Genomic DNA, 25,666 nt, shown 5'->3' on the forward strand with positions numbered 1-25,666 from the left:
TATTAAATGATTGAACACTCTCCCACAGGATGCCGTGATGGCACCAACCTGGGTGGCATTAAAAGAGGATTGGGCAAATTCATGGAGGATAAGGCTACCAGTGGCAGTAGCCATGATGGCTACGCTCTGTCACCACAGCTGTACATAGTAACACTTTTGAATCCTAGTTGCTGGAGGCTACAGGAGCGCAGAGTGCTCTTATGCTCAGATTGTGTTTGAGGGTTTTCCACAGGCATCTGGTTGGCCACAGGATGCTGGACTAGATAGGCCATTGGCCTGATTCAGCAGGCTCTTCTTATGTTGGGATTGTTTTTAAGTGCAGAATTTATTCATACAAGCAAATGGTCACCCAACAGTAATACATCAAACCCTCAAACCAGACATGAAGGGCTGCAAGTTTCAAGAACCCTGTTCAAATGGCCTACCAATTTATTTATTTATTTTTTTAATAATATTTATTAAAGATTTTCAAATATAACAAAAAAAAGAAAAACATCCAAATTTAAGGCCTTATTTTCAATATCATCTTTCCAGGACTTCCCCCTCCCCACCCCCTCTTGTATTCCAATTCTTTCAAATAGATTCAACAAATTCTTACCCCAAATTTTAAAATTATTATCATTAACCCAATTTAAAAAATATTTTCCCATCCCCTAAAATCGACCTGTTCCCTTCCACGAGTTCCCCTCTTTAATATAAGATACAGATTAACATAAAAGAATTAAAAAAAGAATAAAATATAATTTAACACCCTTTGGATTCCAAATTTCCCTCCCCCCTTTCCCAGTTGCGTTCCCAATGTCCATCAAATCCACTGTCTCCTGGAGCTCCCACATCTGAACCATAATCTAAGCCATAATCCTTCACCAGTCCGCTTTGCCGTCTTTTTAGTAATCTTTACCGTCTTTTAATCATCTTTAATTTCAAATGTCCAATCTTAGAAAGGGTCTATCTTCCAACTTTGTCCAGTTCTTGTTTTTCTTGTTGTTCTTGATGTTCTCTCTTCTCCTCTTTTTTTTTTCTTTTTTCCCCCCTGCTCTCCTGCACAAATGTTCTAATTCCAAAAAGCTTGTAATTCCTCTACAGAGGCTTTGTTATTCAGGAACAAAACATTACGTCAAGTCCCTTCCATTCTTCAATAGATAAATCTATTGTCTCCTTTAGTGTGTAGACCTCTGTAGACAAAATAGTGTTCCATTTCTGCAGTTTCCCAGGAGATAAAATGTCCGATTCAAATTCCATGCCAGCGATACTTGTAATAACCCACAGCTCCTCCAGAGGGATTATAGTAACTCAGTTTCATTCCCGATCTCACCCACCAGTCAAAGTAACTTATTATTCCTTGTTTTAAACAGTTTATATCCAATTTATAACAAATGTAACCAGCAAAGTCCTCGTAACAAAGTTCTCTTTTTGTTCTTCAGTTTTGGCAGCTCCTTTGACAGCTGTCAAAACCTCTATTTCTCCTCTCCAGGCGCTCTCACGGATCGCTCCCGGGGCTTCCGGGGGGGGGGGTTGTATTTTAATTCACATTCCACTCTTCTCCTCCAGCCCAGCAAATGGCCTACCAATTTACTCCCTTCTTCTTAACCCCTGCATTCCTAATTTCTCTCCACATAACCTACAGGCATTTCCTGCCATATCAGTTTTCATTCCAAGATGTGTAATGGCAGGCTCCTTCTGTCTCTCTTTCACAAGAGGAAAAAAACTACTCTCTAACAAGCTCCTGCAATGGACCCCTTAGGGTCTCATTCTCCCCTGAATCAATTTCCATGGCAAGCAAAATACTATTCAGCATGCAGTCTCTTATAATTATTTGGTTTCTCTTTAGGGCTTACCTAAACTTCTCCAAGACAAAGCAAGGGGGAAAGTGGCCCACAGGCAATATTTCACCCACCCATGTAAGACTTCCCATTGGAAATCAATTTTGTCAGTAGAAACTGGAAGCAGGGAGTTTGTCTTAACAGTGCATTTCCCCAAGAGAACTTGCTTTCCACTAAGCCAAATCATAGATATAGCATATCAGAATAAGTATGTGTCAGAGAATTGAAAGATTCCTTTGCCTCCTGAAAGGAGTCAGAAACATAGCAAAAGAATCAAGTGTGCTCTCGTGTCATTTCTGCAGCAATTTCAAATTGAGACTTTCTCGAGTTAACCATGCAGAAAAGTCCTAAATGAGATATACTCAACTCTTCCTGAGTATTTGCCTTTGTTCCAATACTTGACTACTCATGGCCAGTTCTGCAACACTTGAGCACAGATAGTACTGTATAGTGTTTAATTAGGGCCACTGGTGAACTTTAGGCTCTCAAATTTCAGCGGCATCCGGGAATCCGATGTCTGATACTGGTCATAGGAACCTTAAAATTAGCAACTGTGAGGGTATATTTCTGCTTTTAAATGTTTTTAGGTTTTCTAAATATTTTTTGATGGATTTAAATTGTTTTTTCTGTTTTGTTTGCTGCCCCAGGTTCCTTTGGGAAGAAGGGATAATGATGATGATGATGATGATGATGATGATGATGATGATGATGGCTGACCCTGTCCTCTCCCAATTCCAGATCACTGTTAAGTATTATGTCAACCAATATCCCAAGACACCAAACATTTAAAAAGGAATTGAATCTAATTCCAAATGCATTGTAGATCAACAAAGGTATGACACAACGCCATATCTGTAGGCTTCTGATTCTGTTACCACCTTAATTAGTATTTGAATTTAGGCTGGAAAACCTAACCTTGAAGATCTGTAGTCTAATATTCAACTAGGAAAGTCCATCTCATAATACTTCGATGTTAATTGTTTTCAGGGCTATTTTACAAAAGTTAAGAATGCTCGCTGAGTTCTAATTAAGTATCTGCACAAGTCTTCTCTGAATCAAAGTCATGAATATCTATATTTCATTTTACTTTTAATTAAAGCATAACTCCTATTTCAATAAGTTGGCTCACTTTAAAAGGTAATAGAAGATGGCTACTTTGCAATTTGTAATTGTGTTGAAAATGATCTCCTAATGTCATTATATTCGTTATTAAATGTTCTTTGATATTGATGGAATATTGTTTAAAATGTATTTTTAATATTTTACATTAGACATTACCAGTGCTATTTTCTGGGGGGACGCAGGAGTATGCATACTCCTAAATATTTTTGAATCTAAGTTTGGTTTCATTGAGGGACAGTATTTCAATATGAGTAGGAAAATGAGAGTACCTCTAAACATTTTTTTAAGAAAAAAAAAGCACTGGGCATTACACATCAGTGGTGACAATAATGATGATGTTGTAGTCAACTGACTTTTACTCAGTGTAAATCCATTTAAATTAATGGTGGTGACTTAGGGCTAGTGATTTTAGTGGGTCTACAGAGGTTTCCCAGTGGGGAGGGCAGTAGTAGGGGGAGTGGCACTTTCCTGTTTCACCCCGGGCAGTGAAGCGGGATGGGCCACCCCTGGTCACTGGATGCAAGGCTTTTGCATGTGGTGATAGCTTTTCCACCACATATTTCTACAAAAGATATTGATGGGTTCCCTTCAGCTTGGATCTAGTGAATCATGAAGCTGGACTTGATTCAGAACAAGGGAGGTGCCATCAGTCTTTAATCACAGGAAGTGTGCTTTATACAGTTTTGAGGGAATGTGAATATGTGGCTGGCCCCCTCTCTAGATAGCCATGCATTGGCATATACATCTACACTGTAGATCTACAAGTGAGCAGCTGTTCACATGCCACTTTCCATGCTATTGGGAGCCAGGCATGATGAAGAGGGTTGCCTCAGTATTAAGAACCATGCTGGCATATGGATTATCCCTGATAAAGCACTCTTCACGTACCTTTCCAGTGAATAGGGGCAACTGATTAAGGGCAATCCAATGGTGTTTTGTCAATGGGTTAGGTCAAGACCCTGTTGTTTCCAAATATTCACCAAATGCACTGTTTTTACACACAAGGTGACAAACCTTGCCCAAATAGTCTTATAACAGAATAAAAACAAAACAAATTCCAAAATACTTATAATCTGAAGCAAAAAAGGAGAAAATTAAAACCATAACAATGAAATCATAAAAAGATGACAAAGTGAGACATACACATACAGCATATACCGTATTTTTTGCTCTATAAGACTCACTTTTTCCCTCCTAAAAAGTAAGGGGAAATGTGTGTGCGTCTTATGGAGTGAATGCAGGCTGAGCAGCTATCCCAGAAGCCAGAACAGCAAGAGGGATTGCTGCTTTCACTGTGCAGCGATCCCTCTTGCTGTTCTGGCTTCTGAGATTCAGAATAATTTTTTTCTTGTTTTCCTCCTCCAAAAACTAGGTACGTCTTGTGGTCTGGTGCGTCTTATAGAGCGAAAAATACGGTAGGTACATTATCATTTTTATTCTGAAAGTTTTGATTATGAGTTCTACCCCACCCACCACCCACCCAAAAATATTGGGAGAGGTGAATTTGATTTGGGTAATATTTTCAAAGTTTAGAATAGCCAAAGAGTAAAAATCCTAAAAGATCAAGATATTGCAGAGTTCCTCCCACTACTTTCCCTTGTTTTCGGAAGAAACAAATGGGATTTTTTCTTTTTCTTTAAGAAGTGAAAAACAGCAACTTGTTTGTTTTATAAGGTCACGGAGACAAATTGCCCTTTCTGCTGTTAAAGAAACCAGCTTGAATCTTCCCCTTGCAATTTGTCCTGGGTACTGAATACATTGTGTTTCCATATAAATGCAGTTAATGGACTTTAAAAAACACAAGATAAATGGCAAGCTTCTGAAGTAAAGTCATGGTGCTATCAGGGGTCCTATAGTGCCATCATACTGATTACAGGTGAGTTACAGGTAGTTGAGAAGTGAGTAAAATGTTCACTAGGTGCCAATCACAAATAATAATGTGTCCTCAAATGAAGAAGTGCTCTATCACTAATAATACCTTGCAATTTGCATATGTTCTACTCAACTATTTAGGGTGCTGGTAGGTTTTAATTATGGCTGTTTTTAATGCTTTGATGCAATTGCTTTATTGTGTATTTCAATTATGTATGTTGTTACAATTGACTTTATATGTGTAAACCGCCCGGAAGCCATTTTGGCATGCACATAATTAATATAATAAAACACAATTAGTATTGATGATGATAATGATGGTGGTGAACACCATGGGGGCAGGTCTAGCCAAAGCTCGGCATGCTCATTATAATATACATGGAAAGCTCTCCACATAGACGTTACTTACATGCACTAGTGACTAGACTCTGTGTTTCCCAGTTCACACAACTGTCAATTTCTGGCACCGTGCTCTGCTTTCCTATTTACTTCATAAAATTTACATATGGCTTGACTATAGAAAAACCGCTCAAAGAGGTTTCCTGTCACAAGATGTAGCTCAATCTCCCAGGATCCCTAACATGCAACATTATAGAACTTCAAGCTTGCGACTCAAATGAGAAACTTGGAAGAAAAAGTATTTCACATGTTCAGCATTGTCTTAGTGCACCTATCTAGTTGTTTCAAATTTTAGTTTAATATCTATGCAAAAGCAACCTTTTTTTCATAATACCTGGCATGAATAGATAAATCTTTCCTGAGACTTGTATTTTCTTGACTATAATACAACTAACAGATTTATACTAGAAATATATGGCATCATAAATTCCTACCTTAAAACATCCTGCTTCTGACTCTTCTTATCAACTTTGATATAACATGAATCAGCACACACAATAATCTTACATTCCCACCCCCAAATAAATTTTGCCCTGCATCTGTGCACTTGCTGATGCTTAGTTTAAAAATGGTATTTCTTGGAAGAAAACTTCATACTTGCTCTCTAGAACTAGTCTGTCAGGTGAAGTCAATGGAAAATAACTAGAATCTTTTTCCAAATGGTATTGTTAATCAAAGGAGGATACAGCTTTATCACAAAATAAAAAGGGGGGGTGCCAAAATAAAAATCTGGGTAACTGCCATTAATGTATCAATGACAATAAATTTTAAGCCTCCAGATGAGCCGTGTTTTTGGTTGCTGACAGAAACAACGTCAGTTGCCCCAGGGACACAGAACACAATATAAAAAGCTGGCTGCTGAGTAACGCTTCAGGAAGTAAATGTGAATTCAGAGAATGTAGGCTAGAAACAGCTCCGCATTTTTGCAATACTATGATATAACCTAACTGTGGAAGGGCAAGAAGGCAGAAGTAGAAAATCCATACTGGGAATGTGCTGCACATGTGAAAAACTGCTGTGAAGAAATACCATATATTCTGATATGGAAGCAGGTAGGACCGAGCTGGCAGGTGAATTTGTTATTGCTTTCCAGGAGGGAAAGGAGGAGGGGACAAGTTGTGAGGAGCTTGGCATGGTGCAAATGTACTAGCTGAATCAATCCAGAGTTCCTGCCAGTGTGTCTGCACCCTGCTGACCTCTCCACTGTCTCACTCCTGTCCCTCATGGTAAGCAGCAGCAACCCACCTACAGAAACAGGAATGTAGCAACTCTACCCTGCCAGGTGAGCCTCTTCTGCTCTGATGTCTGGACAAAATCAAAAATTCACAAAGAAACCTAGAACAGGAATTTGGACTATAATCCATCTTCTGATCCAATCTACAAGGCTTCCCTAACCTCATACCTGCCAGGTCCCACCTGCTTGATTAACTGAATAAAAGAACCCATATGTCAAAGCAGCGGCGAGGAGTATTCATGACACTGAAAGTTAGTATTGACAATTTTATTAGAACGGTGTGTGTTTTTTTCATTTCCTTGCACACCCAATGGATCTCCACAAGGATTGCACTCTGTTAGAAGCCTTGGCTAAACAGTGCTTAGATTCTACCTGCCTGGCTTATTTTAAATGCCTACATGGAGAATGCATGAGTCATCTTACTGGGAAAGTGGCTAAATAAATGTGTGCAAGCCAGGTATCATACATCTTTCAGACAGCTATGAGTAGACAGCTAAAAAATCCTACTCTTAGCATTTACCCTCTTTCAATACGAGAAGCTGGAAGATGAGGTACAGACCACTTCATAAACCTGGGAGGCATGGTCCAGTTACTCCAAATAGTTGGCTAACATCAAGGAGGCAGGTGCAACTAATTGGAATGTTTTGTGGGTCATTCTCAGGTGAGATAGTTCAAAATCCAGACCCCCACCTGACCCCAAAACTCTCTTGTGGGAAATCAATCAATCAATCAATCAATCAATCATTATTGCGGTCAAAGACCAGACAACTCTTCTGTGGAAGTAGAAGGGACAAATGAAGTTACTTTCATTCTAGAGCAAATCAGCTAAATTCAGTGTGTCTCAGCAAATATGACCCAGTGCTAAACTAACATATGGTTAAATCCACTAGCAATTCATTGGTTGTGCTGGGAAGAGATTCAAGGTCCCTTCACATCTGTCAGCAGCATGTCTCAGTTTCCCCAAGTTGTTATTCTCAGTTATTTTCATCACCTCCCCAGCATACACAGATTGTAAGACTGATTCCTAGTGCCTTTGTTGCACAGATGGCTTCAATGCCTACCCAACATGAGCTATTCAAGTTGCTCTTGTTGCTACGCTATCAGTATACAGAGTGCTTTACAGAGTGAAATCAGGTAAGCTCCAAGGAGCTTGCAACCTATTTGTTGACACTACTGGTGACATACGGGGGAGGAGGAAGGAAGACTTAGGAAAATGTGACAAGCAAATGGAGAAAGAGAACAAATGAGAAGGGTAACAAAGAACAAATTGTTCCTTGTTGAGTCATGAAGCCAATATTTCTGTTGAGGATGAGTATTCGTTTTGGACTACAACTCCCACCAGCCCTGGGCAGACCATCTTGGCTGTGAGGCTTGAAGGACACACTCCCTGCTTTGCAGGCCTTTTCCCATCTGACCTGGGAGGGCAGGGCCTGACTGATTCTAGCTATAAAAGCTAAGGCTGTTGAACTGACTTTTGTCCTGGGGTATTGCTTAGGGCAGAGCTTTCCAGACTTTTCATGTTGGTGACACGCTTTTTAGACATGCATCATTTCGTGACACAGTATTTCAGTTTTACTAGCAAGCCGGATATTAAACTAACCCCTTTCCAGCCCCAGGAGGAGTGCAGGAAGCATTCACGTGACACACCTACACACTACAGTCAACACACTAACATGCCACAACACAGTTTGGAAAGCTCTGGCTTAGGGGTTTTTTGTGGGGGGTATTGTTGCTGTTATTGATGTTAATTTTTTGTGGAGGATATATGTATGCACTGGGTATGTACATATGACTGTGTGTCATGACCACATTCACTGCTGGGAAGTGGCAAATGGTGAATTTAGCTCTTGGACAAAAAATTGTTATGCCCCTCCGGTGTACCACACATTAAAAATATTTTTTCACTGCCCATACTGTGTACAAGTAAATGTTTCCTATAGCTTCATATGTACATTAAAAGCCTCAACTATTCTTTGTGCTTATAAGAATGGAGAGACAAACCTAAAATAAATGTTTTCAGTTCTAAGCAAATCATTCTTCTTTTCTGACAGTGTAATATTGCTGCAGTAGTAAGCCCCTGATGCCTAGGCTGCATCTAATTGAAACACCACTTTTTAGTGTCAAGCTGAGCAGAAGTCAAACGCATATCATTTGTTTCAGTTCTGTCATGCCACACAAGTGTTGCATATGAAAGTTAGCTTCTAATGGGGGAAAATGTAAAGCAGATTATAAATAACTTTACAGGACTTGCATTATTAATATTACATTACCAAGCAAACTCAAGGAAAATCACATTTGCATATTGATACTATAAGTAAGTTTGGAATTAACAAGGCAGCAATCAGGGTAACACAAATTGTGCAGCGATGGGAACCTTCAATCACAAATCATATGCTTTGCCTTCCCTTTGTATGCCTATGTTGATGTTTCACTCTATACCCCAAAGCATGTCCCCTCTCTGGTTCCATAACCCACTTTTGGAATTACTATCACCACCAAACTTAACACATTCATCCATTCATTCATTATTTACATCAATAAAGACTCTCCTCCCTGGAAGAGAGGGGAGTGGTTGTGGGCGGGAGCCCGAGCTCTGCCTCTAGCAGGGGGCGGTAGCCCTCTGCCTCCCCCACTCAACTGGCTGGCATCCACGTCCCCCGGCAGGCACCCAACCAGGTGCCGCCGAGGGGGCGTGTTCAGCAGCCTATGTGCTGCAGCGCCAGCCCCTCCTCGGCCTCATTCTCCTCTCCGTCGTCTCGTCGTGATTCACCCACCCTCCACTCCCTTCAAGCTCAGGGTCTTAGTTCTTTGGCCTTGCTATGGACCTTAGGTTGGTCGCCCTGGTTGTCCAGGGGGCCTGGTAGGAATTTTTCCATTTGGCATTAGGCTTTTTGGTTTTTTCGCCTACCTCGTAGCAATCGTCACAACTTTCGTGGTATTGGTGGGTAGGATAGGCATTGGAATAATGTGTTGTGGTGTGTCGATGAGCTAGGTGTGGCCATCGCCTATGCCTTCAATCCGTTAAAGGAATCCGGCGGTCGTGTACTCTGTGCAATGCCTGCTTGGTGGGAGGCCATGGCACGACCCTCGGTGACATCAGGGGAGAGCCTATAGTTGGATTAGCATCAACAGGCTCCACCTACTGGTGAATAAACCCCCTTGTTTTAGACATCCAGTGCCTAAGCCAATACCTTATCACTGCTGTAATCAATAAAGTTGTGGCCTTTTCTTGCCCATTAACCTTATATCACGTGTCCTTGTGTATTCATTTCGCATTGCGGGGGTCGGGTCCTCGAACCACAATAGCAGTTAGCAGCCAAAAGGGTTCTTAGATTCGGGTTATATGAAAACCAATAAATTAAAACTAAGCCACCACTGCCCACTGGCTTACAACCCAAAAGGTTCAACATAACAGGAAAAAATGATAGGGAGGGGAAAAAACAAGCTGAGGCTTAAATAGTAGTTCTCATGTAGAACCGATGCAATGGAAACAATTATGGGACTAAAGGAGCCTGGTAGAGCTGGTCTTTCAGCAGTTCTGATGAAACAGGATTGCTTCCTATCTCTCTTGCTCAACATGAAAACAGGGAAGGTATCAGATTTGTTTCAAAAGACAAGTTTAAAGGCTTGGGGTAGGAGACACCAGCAACTGGTTCTGAAAAGAACCCACAGAAGGGACAATGCATAATGTAGGTGCCACCATTTGTCTGCAGACAAAGGTTTCACTTGACTTGGTGGTGGCACATGGAGTAGGACATGCCTCTGAAGAGGATTGGTAGGTAGAATAGAATGGTCCCAACCTTGTCTTTACACTTGAGGTGTATAATTTTATGCCCCACTTTCTTATAAGTTGATTTAAACTGTTTTCAATTTTTAAAGATGTTGTAACACACCCGGGTGACCTTTAGAGTGAAAGGTGGATAATTAATAATAATAATTAATAATTATAAATCATTTAGGGCTAACATCAGCTGTTTAAAATTGGAGCCAGATGGACTAGCCCAGTTTTAAATACTTCACGCCTGGCACAGTCCCATGGACTAGATCATATGCCTCCTTTTTGCCCTCGCCAAGGTTGGAACGATAGTGTCAGTTGACCTTTCTATAGCCTCACAAAGCAGGCTTGTTATGTTGGGTTTACCTCTCAGGGACAACCTTTCTCTGCCCACAGAAAGGGAAAAGCCAAATGATCCTACACCCCCTGAGAAATCTTCTCAGGTACCATAGAACAAATATGTATCCACAAACCAAAACTAAGTCCATTTGAGGCAGACTCATTTCCCTCAAATTTTCTGTTCTCAAGATATGCTTATTTGTATCCAGCTGCCCATGACTGTATGGATTGCATGTATGAATAAAATGGACTTTGTGCTTCTTGTTATTAATTCAGGTGCCCTTCTTTCCCCTCTGTTTAAGAGGAAAAAAACAAAACGAGGAAAGTTTGTTCTGTCTTTTTTTTCAAAGCAACAGGAATAGCTCTTAACACTCCATTGCTGACTGTTTGTTCATTATAGACTGTACATAAAAATGGATAAAGGAAGAAAGGTTTCACTAAATGAGAATGGTTAAGAATACACACAAAGGGTTGTCTTCAATCAGTAATAACCTGATGTCAGGTGACATGTTTATTATAGTACTTAGTGCCCTGGCAGTGAAATGAGGGTGTACCTGTCAGAGATTACATACTTACAATTGTCAAATCAAGTCATTTGGTTACTGACATCATGACAGTAGTCAACGCCAGTTTATTTTTTCATTCCATTGTACCTGATGTCACCAGCAGGAGAAACATTTCAGTTTTTCTTCCACTCTGTTCACACGTTATGAAAAACATTGTACAATGACACAAATATGCTTGCACAGTCCTGGCTTTAATTGCTTAATTCTTGTATTTCAAGTACCTCAGAAAAGATGTTGAGGTTTGGTTTCTCTTCCTTGCTTTTCAAAGAAGCTTTGTGATCCTGTACTGGTATCTTTGTTTCATAAGATAGAAGTGAGAAGGCAAAACACACACACACACACACACACACACACACACTAATGTATCTGTCACTCACCGTACTTTGTTTATCTTTGACTTTTCTTTCAACTAGGATAATGAAAATCAATAAAGTAGTTTCACTTCTACGCATTCACAGTTTGCAAGCTGCTCTATATTATATCTGAGAGCTATGATTCTGCAAACTTGCTTAACCCTAGGCTTTGCTGGTCAATAAGAGACCATTTTCAATTTTAAAGCTGGTATGTATGGTTGGCTATATATTTCTGTTTTTAGAGTGAATCGCTTGGCTATGAAGTCACTCTGTATTTCCATTATGTGTCAACCTTTCATATACAGTTTCATTACAAGTTTATTTCCAAGAACTAATATTTATCAAGAAGGGTATTATAGATGGATAAGCAAATGCATCAATTTCGGTTTCTCTAATAATAATAATAATAATTTATTATTTATACCCCGCCCATCTGGCTGGGCCTCCCCAGCCACTCTGGGCGGCTTACATAAAAACCAAAAATACAGTAAAATATCACACGTTAAAAACTTCCCTGAATAGGGCTGCCTTAAGATGTCTTCTGAATGTCAGGTAGTTGTTTATCACTTTGACATCTGCTGGAAGGGCGTTCCACAGGGTGGGCGCCACTACCGAGAAGGCCCTCTGCCTGGTTCCCTGTAGCTTTGCTTCTCGCAAACCACCAGAAGGCCCTCGGCGCTGGACCTCAGCGTCCGGGCAGAATGATGGGGGTGGAGACGCTCCTTCAGGTATACTGGACCGAGGCCGTTTAGGGCTTTAAAGGTCAGCACCAACACTTTGAATTGTGCTCGGAAACATACTGGGAGCCAATGTAGGTCTTTCAAGACCGGTGTTATATGGTCTCGGCGGCCGCTCCCAGTCACCAGTCTAGCTGCCGCATTCTGGATTAGTTGTAGTTTCCGAGTCACCTTCAAAGGTAGCCCCACGTAGAGTGCATTGCAGTAGTCCAAGCGGGAGATAACCAGAGCATGCACCACTCTGGCGAGACAGTCCGCAGGCAGATAGGGTCTCAGCCTACGTACCAGATGGAGCTGGTAAACAGCTGCCCTGGACACAGATTTGACCTGTGCTTCCATGGACAGCTGTGAGTCCAAAATGACTCCCAGGCTGCGCACCTGGTCCTTCAGGGGCACAGTTACCCCATTCAGGACCAGGGACTCCTCCACACCTGCCCGCCTCCTGTCCCCCAGAAACAGTACTTCTGTCTTGTCAGGATTCAACCTCAATCTGTTAGCCGCCATCCATCCTCCAACCGCCTCCAGACACTCACACAGGACCTTCACCGCCTTCACTGGTTCTGATTTAAAAGAGAGGTAGAGCTGGGTATCATCTGCATACTGATGAACACCCAGCCCAAACCTCCTGATGATCTCTCACAGCAGCTGCATGTAGATGTTGAAAAGCATGGGGGAGAGGACAGAACCCTGAGGCACCCCACAAGTGAGAGCCCAGGGGTCTGAACACTCATCCCCCACCACCACTTTCTGAACACGGCCCAGGAGGAAGGAGCGGAACCACTGTATGACAGTGCCCTCAGCTCCCAGCCCCTCAAGACGGTCCAGAAGGATGTTATGGTCGATGATATCAAAGGCCGCTGAGAGATCCAGCAGAACTAGGAAACAGCTCTCACCTTTGTCCCTAGCCCGCCGGAGATCATCAACCAGTGCGACCAAGGCAGTTTCAGTCCCATGATGAGGCCTGAATCCCGACTGGAAGGGATCCAAATGGTCCGCTTCTTCCAGGCGTGCCTGGAGTTGTTCAGCAACCGCTCGCTCAATCACCTTGCCCAAGAATGGAAGATTTGAGACTGGGCGGTAGTTGGCCATTGTGGCCGCATCTAAAGATGGTTTTTTAAGAAGCGGTTTAATAACCGCCTCTTTCAGCGGGTCTGGGAAGGCTCCCTCACAGAGGGAAGCATTCACCACCCCACGAAGCCCATCGCCCAGTCCTTCCCGGCTAGCTTTTATAAGCCAGGATGGGCAAGGATCCAGGAGACAGGTGGTTGGTTTCACTCGTCCAAGCAGCCTGTCCACATCCTCGGAGGTAACAGATTGGAATTGATCCCACTCAACTTGACTAGACAGAACTCTAGCACTCTCCCGCCCCGGTCCTGCTCCCACGGTGGAGTCTACTTCTTCCCGAATCTGAGCGATTTTATCTGCAAAAAACTTTGCAAAATCATTGCAGGAGAACATGTGGCCCGTACTGGGCCCCGATGTTGCAGGTGGTTCCGCTAAATTGTGAACCACCTGAAAAAGTCTCCTGCTGCTGTTTTCTGCAGATGCAATAGAGGCGGTGAAGAAATTCTTCTTCGCCGTCGCTATCGCCACTTGGTAGGCTCGACGTTGAGCTCTAACCTGTGTCCGGTCAGATTCGGAATGAGTTATCCGCCACCGGCGCTCTAGCCATCTCAACGATTGTTTCATTGCCCTCAGATCCGTGGAAAACCACGGGGCTGTCCGGGCTCCATGCAAGGGTAGAATTAATTCTCTAAGGGTAGAATTAAATGTAGTGCTAAGTATTAGCACAAGCATTTCTCCCCTCCGCTCTCCTTGCACACTGTTTTGGGGAAATCTCCTGAATCTTTATATTTGAAGGCAGTGCAGGGGGCACAGAAGGAGGAGTGAGCAAAGTCCCATTTTGCGCTAGCAGAAGTCTTTAAGCTGGCTTCTGCTATAAGAGCTCAGTAGTTGAATCTGACTCTCAGTTTCTCATTTACCTGACTCCCACGCCAATTTGTGAATTCTTTTTTTTTAAAGTCCTCGTGAAAATTTATCAGCATTTTAGTACACATTTTTCTTCTAATATACACAATGTGCAAATTTCCCTAATGTCCACAAACTTTCACTAATATGTGCCTTCCATGCACTGTTTATATACTCTGTGCATTCTTGCACACCCTAGTGGGCTGGAGAATTGAACTGCAAAATTCAGAGAAATGTAAGTTCTGAAGGATGACTGTGCTTCAGTTCACATCTTGGTACAGGCAGAAAAGGGTAAATTGGTTAGATTCATCTTTAAATGTGAGTTTCACCCAAGTGAGCTGAATAAAATGTATGCTGGGCCCATCCCTAACTTATACAGTGCTGCACACAAATGTACTAGATCTGTCAAATCAGGATGAATGCTTATGCTCATTCATCTCCTCATATAACCTTCCTACAAACAAATGCCCAATAAAGACTTTGTGCAGGATATTCATAGAATTGTAGAGTTTGGTGGGACACCAATGGTCATCTAGTCCAACCGCCTGCATTGAAGGAATCTTAACTAGATCATAAAAGGCAGAATTCAGGATGAATGTTTGGTAATCTGGAGGAGCCCAACGTATGGTGAACATTTCACTTGCCTACAAAAAGTCTGGACATACAGTGATACCTCTGGTTACGAACTTAATTCATTCTGGAGGTCTGTTCTTAACCTGAAACCGTTCTTAACCTGAGGTACCACTAACTAATGGGGCCTCCCGCTGCACCTGTGTCGCCACTGCATGATTTACCGTTCTCATCCTGAGGTAAAGTTCTTAACCCGAGGTACTACTTCCAGGTTAGCAGAGTCTGTAACCTGAAGAGTTTGTAACCCGAGGTGTTTGTAACCCGAGGTACCACTGTACAGCCTAAATTTGCCCATGGAAACTTGAATTCTCTTTACGATACAGCATGAATAATAAATTATGGTTCTATTACAAGAAAATCTTTATCCAACAGTATCACATAACATATATACATATGCGTATGTGTGTTAGATACTTGTGGGATTAAAATGCTTGTCCGAAAATAGCAAATGTCACCAGTAGTTATTTATTCACTTAAGGTGAAAGAATAAGATTAGTCACTTGACAAAACTGTGGAGCTCCTCTTAGATAATAGTACAAAAGGTCAGAATGCTGTATGTCAAGAACAAATTTAAACAGTAAAAATACAAATACTGTACATTGCAAAACAAGCCATCTTTACAAAACATAGATGAAAGCCCATGTATTGATATATATAGCAAGTCACAAAGGTTAGGAAATAACAACAGTGATGGCAGTCTTAGACCCTTCAACATTTTCCTATGAATATCTACTTGGAATGGAACAAAATTATCAGCAGCAGATATGGGCATCTACTTCCCTAATCCAAAGCAGTGAGGAAGAAAAATACGAAGGACAAAAGCGGTAGGCAGGAGTGGTGCTCAGCTTCTCTACTTCCCCCCTGTAAAACTCAATCCTGCCACCATCACCACCCATTTGCAAATGTATTATGACAGGGTTATATGAAATTAACTTAGATCCATTAAATTAAACATGTCTATGCTAAGAAAATCTTATTGGATACAACCCAGATTTTCCAGGGTTTTAAACAGAAGACATTCCCAGGCTTACCTAGAGATGCTAGGGACTGAACGTGGAAACTGTTGCATGCAAAAACATGTGTTGTACCTGAGCAATGGGCTTTTTGATTATTATAAACGTAGTAAGCACAGTCTGACTTTCTGATGCACCCACAAAATGAATGCAGTATTCACGAATGAAAAAAAATAAAATACTTTTTTTCACACAAGTTATTAACAGTTAACAGCCAACTGAAATTTAAAATATGGTAACTTCCATGGTATAATTTGTTAGCAATTTCCAAACAGTGTAGAAATTGGAGAAACACCACCATTTTAGTAGATCAGTTACTTTGTCTGAAAAACATACTTTTTATTTAATTTCTTTCTTCTTTTTTAGATGTAAGGCGTTCTGACAAACAACATACATTTGACTTTATAGAGCCAAACATTTGGAAATTCAGATAAATGATCAAACATTTGAAGACCAAAGCTAGCATTCTTTATAATGTGCCTGCCCTAGGCATCTGCCTTGGCTCTCTAAGTGGTAAGAGCAGACCTGATTTTCAAATATATTTCATAGACTTGATGAAAGTGTAAAATGTAGCTAGATTAACACTGAAATGAAAAATACATGTGAACCTAAATATTTTAATTTTGACTCAGTGAGAAAACTGAAGCTGCAAGAATGGTGAAATATTTAAAAATATGAAAGCAACTAATACAAAAATGATATTTAAGAAGCACTTTAAAAAAAAAAACATATACTTTTTGAAATGGCCTAATGGGCAAGCTTGTTGAAGCAAATGCAGAAATGTAATCAAGAAGCAATTAGAAGGAAATGATGTATTAAAATGGATAAACTTCAACAGACTAAATAGCTCTCATTTTGAATCATTTTTACAGCATTGTGAATTTAAAACGTAATGGGCAAAAAGGCAGCTTCTGCCTCTTCAAATTCTGGCAAGCTAAGAGCATTTTTCCCACTTGATTAAATCACTGTAGGAAACCAATATACATTGATTAACTTTCATATTTCTTCAAAGGAAGGGAATGTTGCATATGTGAAAACAAAACCACGTGGGCAGAGTTAATTTGAATACAGTTAACAGACATAGATGAAATTTCTCAAATCTAAGATCTGAAATGCTCTGAGCATATTTTTTTCCAGAGCTAGAACATTCACTAAACTTGATGAAGTAGGTTTCTGTCATCACAGAGACTTAATCCAATGCCCATGGCAGTCCATCAAAAGGATAAGTCCCTTTGTAGCCAGGTCAGAAAATAAAGGAGACAGTTTGATTTAACATGGCATTTATAGTTAAATTACTTTTCAATTATATCCCTGTGGTTTGCGGACTAACAGACAGACAACAAAATTGGGTTCTGGAAGCCATTACAGTAGCCAAGATACTAAGACCCCATCAGAGCTGGACATTTAAAGGAGAATCGGTCCTGTCTACCCCAAAAAAAATATGAGAATTGCAGATTATTAAGAGCATGGGAGTTGTTAGGACACCCATATTTCCCTCACAGAGCTACAGTTATCAGAGTGGTTTAACAGTCAATTCCTCTTCCCAGAGAATTCTGTCATTGTAGCTCTTGGAGGGAAATGTTTCTTACTTAACAACTCTCATCAGCCTTAAACTACAGATCCCAGGATTATTTGAGGGACGCTACGGATGTTTAAAGAGGTATGATACTGCCAGAGTTGGGAGGACAAATGTATATCATCTACAACTCAATAGTTTCACATCCTCTCTACCCTTTGCACGTGATTTATAGTCATCTATCTCATTTAAAGATGTATTTTTACATATAGACTGCTCATATTAATCTATACATTTAATGGAACTGAGAGACATTTTCCATAACTCACTTAACATGATGAATATGACTTCTACCACAATAATCATGAGAGTCCATCTGCAAAGAAATATACATTAACGTTTGAGAGGAAATGTAACAATCAAAGGAAACATCAGCAAAGATACAACAGATGATCCGTCTGCCATCTGAATCATCACAATGTAACTTTAAAATTCCTAGGAACTAACAGATAGCAGAGCCAGAAGCCCCAAAAAGTCAGGATTCTACTGTCATTTACTTTGTGATACCTGTGATACAACAACCCAGCAGATTGCTGAAGAGCACTTGCCTCCTTTAATAAAGTATTATAGGCAAGTGATTCAATTAGTCACCTAAGCTAACAGTATGCTCTGCACTGGAATGTCTTGAACCTAAACCATCAATAGCAGACATCTGCCCAGTCTTACTAGGAAAATCACCAACAGAATAACTTCCATTGCTGGTCAAATATGCTTCTTGGAATCCATGCATTGTTCAAAAAGAAAGAAAGAAAGAAAGAAAGAAAGAAAGAAAGAAAGAAAGAAAGAAAGAAAGAAAGAAAAAGAAAAGCAAGAGTCACACTTCTGCATTTTCCCCATACGGGAGATACAAGAGATATCATTTGTAGTTCAGGGATCTCACAAAGTATGAGCTGTTCCAATCACCACTTGCCCACTTGTGACTGGGAAATCTAGATTATATATACTGGTTGAGCTTATGCTTTATTTGCCTTTTTTCCTTCAAAAGGACTGATTAAAATAGTTATTTTAAGTTTTAATGTTATTTTGCATTCATAAATCAACTGAATGGTGCATTAATTTGAAATTACTTGGCAAATGATTTACAAATGTCTAACACTCTGAGGCAGAATTTATGCAAATGGATTAACTGGGTATCTTAGTAATGCAGATGACAATTATTAATGTTTTTCCATTAGTACAGTTAAGATGCATGAAGTCAGTGGTATTTATGAATCCTAATGCATCCAGTTTGCAAGCTATAGTGTTTGGTAAAGGGAAAAAACAAACTTGCTAATAGAAATGCACTTTTTATTAATTAACATTTCCAAGTGTATTATAATAAGCTGCTGATAACAAAATCTAATTTTAAATAAAGAATTAATCTGATGTCTATCTGTCAGGCTCCCACTTCAAAACGGCAAGCAGGTTTCAGCAAGTGTGTCTTCAATGTGTTTTAAGATACCTGGTTCCCTACCCCATCCACCCACCCACAGTTTTCACTTTCCTTGGTGTACAACATTCCTTCACTGCAAGGATGTAGGGAGTGGTGGCCACAAGAATATCAGAAAATTGTATCAACCTGGTGCACAAAGTCACTCTTGTTTTGTTTTGTTTTGTCTTGTATTCTGTTAACCTTGAGTTTTAGTTTTAAGCAGTGTGTCTTTAACAGCATCCAGTAGTTGAGGAAAAAAAGGGAAGGGGTGAAGAAGTAGGAAGACTATTCTGAGAATGTGATGATTGGTTATGAATAGAGCTCTCTTTGAGCATTATTAGAATCTATTTCTTATAGTTGAAAGGGTAGATACAAAACTTCGCCTCCCAGTTTCTTGTCAACCTGCTGCCATGTACTTTGCTGAACTGTTCTTTAAGGATAAAGCATGGGGAAATGGGACCACTGTGTTGCACTCCTAAATACAGGGATGTGGGTGGCGCTGTGGTCTAAACCACTGAGCCTCTTGGGCTTGCCGATTGGAAGGTCGGCGGTTCGAATCCCCATGACGGGGTGAGCTCCCGTTGCTCGGTCCCACCTACTGCCAACCTAGCAGTTCGAAAGCACACCAATGCAAGTAGATAAATAGGTACTGCTGTGGCGGGAAGGTAAACAGTGTTTCCGTGCACTCTGGCACTAATCACAGTGTTTCATTGCACCAGAAGTGGTTTAGTCATGCTGGCCACATGACCCAGGAAACTGTGGACAAACGCCTACTCCCTTGGTGTGAAAGTGAGATGAGCGCCACAACCCCATAGTCGCCTTTGACTGGACTTAACCGTCCAGGGGTCCTTTACCTTTACCTTTTACTCCTAAATATATAAATTCAAGTCTGTCAAAAGCCTGACATAGACTTAGAATCTGAAATACATGCCACAAACCTCTTTGGGTATGAATAGAGAGGGCTAGTGCAGCCTCTGAATCTCTGCCACACAGAGCAGGCAGTAATTCCACCACTCTCTAAGTATCTTGGAGGCCTTGATGCTACCAAAGTGCAGAACAGGGGAGGTATTGCTACACGTATTCCAGTGTCTATGGAGTGCCAGGGGGACAACAATACTCTCTTAACATACCAGAGGCTTCCATGCATAGGTGGCAGTTTCACATTGGAAGTTATTTGAATCTATTGATTCTCTAAGGTTAGCCTTCCTTTGTACATAATTAAATGGCATTTGAGCAAAGTAATTTCTGTGGGATAACCAGCCAGATAAAACCAACATGCTTAAGTCTAATTAATGAATGAAGGGGTTAAGACCATAGAGTAAGCTGTCCTGCCAGGCTTAGCTCACCTTGGGAAGGACTTTGTAATCAAGCCTTTGTTCTCCTCCCAGGAGTCAGCTACACTGGTGAAGAAAAAGCGCTTTATATGTGTAGTCATGCATTATAACACTGTGACACCACATGGTGCTGTGGAGTTCCGTTTTTGCCAATATGATTTCTTATACAAAGTTTACAACACATTTAACTGAAATGCTTCTTTGATCCAGCCACTATCTACCAAAGAAGCTCAATGTGTAAAGAGGTTTTGAGCTTGTTGATGCAGATCACACTTCATGGCTCTTACAGTTGCATGTGTTCCCATACCAATAATTTAGGAACTCACCACTGAAGCTAAAGCCAAATTTTACTGTCTGTGCAACCTTTTCTGAATACTGTATGGAAAAGCACATGAATTTGACCTTTGGAGAGTTTGTAAGTAAACTATTTCTAACTTATCAAATGTGTGGACTTTTACTATGCTAAGGGAAGAGGGAAACTTTTGAAGGAACTTAGAAGGGCATATTTTAAAGGTCTATGTCTCCACACTTTTATTTCAATCTCTATATTTAAATCTCTGTTGGGGTTCTCTCACCAAAGAGTACTTGCCCAACTTGGGTCTTTGCATCCAGGAATTCTCTTTTATACACCTATTTTTCCTTGCCACCAACAGTTTCAGGAATAGCTTGCAATATAGCACGAGTGCCTGCTGCTCAAAGAATCCAGCTGGGTACATACAATTCCATGGGAATATTTAGAGTAGCTATTTGGATGCTATCCAGTCTTATTAAGTGCTCTAGAGTTGCTAATTTTATTTCTAGTGCATATATCTCAGTGAAGTGATGAACCTTGTCCAAAAAATTACCTAAAGCCAAATTTTCTCACTGTATCCAAGCAAATTGTTTCCATATAATGACAGTTATCCACTGAGACAGAACCAGCACCACATAAATGCTTGTTTTGGCATCTTCTGAGGCTCTAGGATGTCCACCTCTGATACTCAACCTTTAGCTTAAAAAACAAAACAAAAACCCTCAATTAAGCCGTTTGGAGCTGTAGCCTTTCCCCCCTCTTCGTGATTGACAAATCTATCAATTATTGGTTCTCTAAGTTGTTGGTTCGCTAAGTTGTTCATTGTTCCAATCTTAAATTGTGAGATGTAACAAGAAACCCCAGGGAATGAGAAAGAAGTTTCATGGGCTCATCAAAGATAACACACCAGGAACAGTGAGTTGAGAGGTTTAAACTTAAAGCTTCAAGAAAATAAGCTCTGCTGAAATACACATATTCAATAACTGTACAGATTTCAATGACGTACCCAATTATATGGTACTTCACCACAGTTCCTTTTCTTTATAAAAAATAACCAAAAAAGGTTATTTGCCTTCTCCGTCATGCTTTCATAAAGCACAAATATGCAGTGTATTCGGGGGTGATACAAATGTAAAAGGTGCTGGCTTTTACATTAAAATAATTGAATACCTATGTGCGGTCAATTTTTGAAGGACCTTTCAAGGGAGAACATTAGGCCCTTATATTTAGCTATGATGGATTATATCTGGCTCGCACAGGAATCAAAAAACAGGAACTGACTTGCATTCTCAAGCTGGTAGAGACACTAATGGCTAGCTTTGCTTTCTGTGCAATGTAAATTTGCCTTGTATTTGTCCATGCTGGGAGAGACCTGCCTCTGAAATCTTGGAGAGATGTTGCCAGTCGGTGCAGATAATACTGCGCTAGAGGGACCAGTTGCCCTACGCATTATAAAGGAAGCAGTGAAAGTTGACAGTTCCCTGTAGTTTCTCATGTTAAATTCAAACCTGCACAGGAAAAAGGAAGAAATTGAAAACAAGTGTCCAATATGGTCTCTCCCTTGTGGGTAATGTTGAGCACATGTTGCCCTCCCATGAGCCTCTGCATATGTCGATGCAGGTGACAGGAAGCATACAGTAAGAGGTTGGGTTGCCCTTTAACCTTCCATAATCCTTGGCCAAATTTCATTTATATCAGAGATAGGAGCTATCAGAGGCCAGGCTGCGGAGAGCTACTCTGTTGAGGAATGGTGGGGGCCTCCCCCTCCCCCTGCTCCTGACCAGAATCCTGCAACTGCCCAGGAGCAGTGGAGCAGTATAGATTTGGAGCAGTGGTTTGCAGAGTAACATAGTTTGGAAGACAGCAGCTGGGCAGAACTGAGTGGGGAACAGCTAGGAGAAGAAGAACAGGGAGAGAGAGAATTAACAGACTCCCTTTTGCTGGAAAGTGTCCCAGTGCTCAGTCCAAAGTCAAGGAGAGCAGATAAGGTAGCTACACAGAAGACCAAATGTTTGCGAGATCAGGTTACCAGACAAAAAGTGATGGGGTGGCTGGGGGGGGGGGAGTGGGTGGAAACCTTAATTAGGAGACCTTTCCTCTGAGAATGGAGTCTTTGTTCTTTCACTGTGAACATTAAATATCTCTTTAACTGGTAAGACTAATCACTTTGTTCTGCTCATCCACGGCCAAAGGGAGGGAGGAAGCCATTTCCCAAAGCCTGGCAGGAGCACTGGGGGGCTCAGCCCTCCCACAGAGGGAGTTCCACACCTCCTTTCCATTTTTGGTTACTCTCAGTTCCCAAAGTGGGCAATAATGGACATGGCTGTCATCAGGCATGGGCCATGGAGTGGCTTTTCTGTTCTGTTCCCTTCCCGTCCCTTGACAATCATGCAAGTCCTATATTGTCACATGGCACTAAAAACCCTCCACTCTGGGCTGTGTGGTGGTAATTTAGTGGAAATATAACAACAACAACAATTCCTATAAGGAAGCAGCCTTATCCTGAGACAGAACACTGGTCCATGTAGCTCGGTATTTGACACACACAGTCAGCATCTCTCTAGAATTTCAGACAGAGGTCACTCACAGCTTTACTGGGGCTGATGCAATTTTAACCTGAACATAAGACCTTTTGTATGCAAAGCAGATGTTTTGTCACATGAGCTATAGTGCTGAGTTCCTATAGTGCTGAGGCTGAATAGCACTTGATAGCAAACAGGATGCCGATCTAGTTCCTCTCTTCTGCATCTTCAGCTTGTCTACCATCAGGCAGCGATTACTTAGATTGGATCAACAAATGTTTATTTATGGATTCAGTTTTATACTTCTGTTGCAGCTTTTTTATTATTATTTGTGAAGAACTAGGTAATTTGCTTCTGGAAAGTGCTAGAGTTAACCGTAGTAAATCTTTCACCAGAGAAGAAAAGTAGTTAAAATCAAATGAGCTGGGAGCCCATAATTATTTTATAGAAGTCTCAATAAAGACACAGATCCTGAAGGACACACTGGGACAAAAAGGTCAAATGTATAATGAAAACTATTCATTATAGCGACAAAACATTCTCTTCTAACATGTCTTGACAGAAGCCAAACAGCTTTGAAATACATCACATATAATAGTTATTGGAATGATTACCTTTCCTGTTCAGAGTAAGCCTTGTATCTGGTGTCTATCATCTTAAAATCAGCACATGGATCAGCTAATCCAGTCTTGAAGCAAATGAGAGAAATGTATATAACCATAACTTTCTAGTATTAGTAGCTGGAATTGTGGTTGGCAGTATGTATAGATAGGTCAAGGTTTAAAAAACAACGCAATTAAAATCACTTTTTGGGTATGGGAATGTTGAATTTAGCTTCAGCTAGATTTCATCTGGTACACTTGAATCCTTTTTCTGCATGGTTTTTAATATTAGAGAACTCTAAGGATCCATGTAAATAAAATCCATGTAAACAAAATAGAATGTGTAGCATTTGATTTTCTTCCAAGAGATACCTGTCCCATTTCCAGATTCCTAAATGCTGCAACAGGTTGTTTGAGAAAGATAATTTAGCCTTGTCTTGTCACTGGGCAGTACATCCCCTGCATAGCTAAAAAGGACTGGCCCACAAGGTGATACATTTTAAATCCAATATGTATATTTTGTGATGCACCCAGAACCTTGGATCTTAGCTGTCAATCTTGCTTCCACAGACAGAAAAAATCTGCAAGACCCACAGATTTAATGAAAGGGGGGAAGAAAGGATACTTTGTAAAGAGAGAAAAGAAAAATGAAGGGACATTTTGCACCATATTATCCCATGGTATTTCATTCAGTGCTGCCAACAACATTACAAAAATAAAACTCTTGTAAATTAAAACTGCAAGGATGCTAGGGAAAAAATTCAACAATGAGAGCAATAAGCACAAAGTACCCCCATTTCTCATCAACTATAGCCTTTAGAAATTTACCAAATAATGCTAATGCTAGTCAATCAATATTTCATTTTGGTGCTCTAAAATGATGAAATCTTTGACCATAGATCCTGCTAGATTGAGAGTTACATAACATGAATGGAGGTCTGCCTTCACTCTCCTAATTGCTCCTTTATTTAACTACATCAGATGAAATAGCTTTCATACTTCAGTTTAATTTAGAACAAATCCTTTTTCCAGATATTCTGAAAAATATATATCAGAGATTGGGTCTCTATTACTGTTTAGCAAAGGGATGGGAAACATGTGGTCCTTCAGATGTTGTTGGACTCCTAACTCCCATCAACAGCAACAAGTCTGGTCAAAAGTCAGAGATGATGGGAAATCAGAGACCCGCAGTTCCACATCCCTGATTTAGCATAAAACCTACCTTGTCAAATGCCACATCACTGCAGTTTAACAATTGAAATGGGGATTTGTGTTTTCCCCCATTCTGTTCTTTTATTGCTTCTTTGCCTTCTATAATATTCTTCTGGCATTTCTAAACAAAGAGAAATTCTAAAAACAATTCTAGATCTGGAGCATGCAGAGTTTGCTACAGGCTTCAGTTCCATCAGTACACTTACTCATTTCTTAACCTTAATGATGCATTTCTAAAATGCAACATTTCTAGGGCACATATCTGAAATGTCTATGTAACCTTGCAGGATAAGAGAGGGGGTTGGTATTGTTAACTACAACTCCCAACATGCACAAGTAGGTTTTGTTGATTTTATTGTGAGGAAAGGGAGTTAGTGCAATATTGTTTATGAAATATATTAAAGCAATTAGGACTAACAAATTAAAAGAAGTTTGCTTTTCTTTTGCTTCTTTTGCAAAGCAAAGATTTTTCCCTAGGAAATAGATTCTATAGCGTCTCCTCAACAATATATTATCCATGTAGAAACTGTTATGAGTTTTGGGGGGAATTAGGCTGAATGCCTTGGCCCCCTTCCACTTCTTGGAATAGCCAGGCTACCCTTCTGGTGAGGTGATAGCCTGGATAATGGGCCATTAAGGGAACAAAGGAAGTGGATCCATGCCAGACAAGAAATTGATAGGGCCCCCACCATTAACTCACAGGCTCAGTTTGTATATATAAGTATGTAAACCATATATCATAAAGACACTACAGTCTCCACTCTCCATCATTCCAAAGGAAACACAAACCATGAGTAAGTGCTTGAAACCCCTGGAATCAGAGATTGGGTTCGTGTGCAACATCTGTTTTCTCCCAGGAGTTCCCAATGCAGCTGGGGTAGTATTT

General features: G+C 40.6%; 1 long non-coding RNA gene across 1 annotated transcript in view; it reads right to left on the bottom strand.

Annotated features, from left to right (window-relative positions):
• Positions 1-24,883, bottom strand: part of LOC307213856 — a 116,286-nt gene extending 91,403 nt beyond the window's left edge. The window contains exons 1-4 of the long non-coding RNA XR_013837733.1: positions 24,791-24,883; positions 23,581-23,654; positions 20,165-20,218; positions 17,677-17,723 (exon numbers count right to left, since the gene is read on the bottom strand). This is a non-coding gene — a long non-coding RNA (uncharacterized lncRNA). The remainder of the gene's footprint in view (positions 1-17,676; positions 17,724-20,164; positions 20,219-23,580; positions 23,655-24,790) is intronic.
• Positions 24,884-25,666: the final 783 nt, after the last annotated feature.

This window comes from Podarcis cretensis (assembly GCF_951804945.1).
Source record: "Podarcis cretensis genome assembly, chromosome: 4".
Lineage (NCBI taxonomy): Eukaryota > Metazoa > Chordata > Lepidosauria > Squamata > Lacertidae > Podarcis > Podarcis cretensis.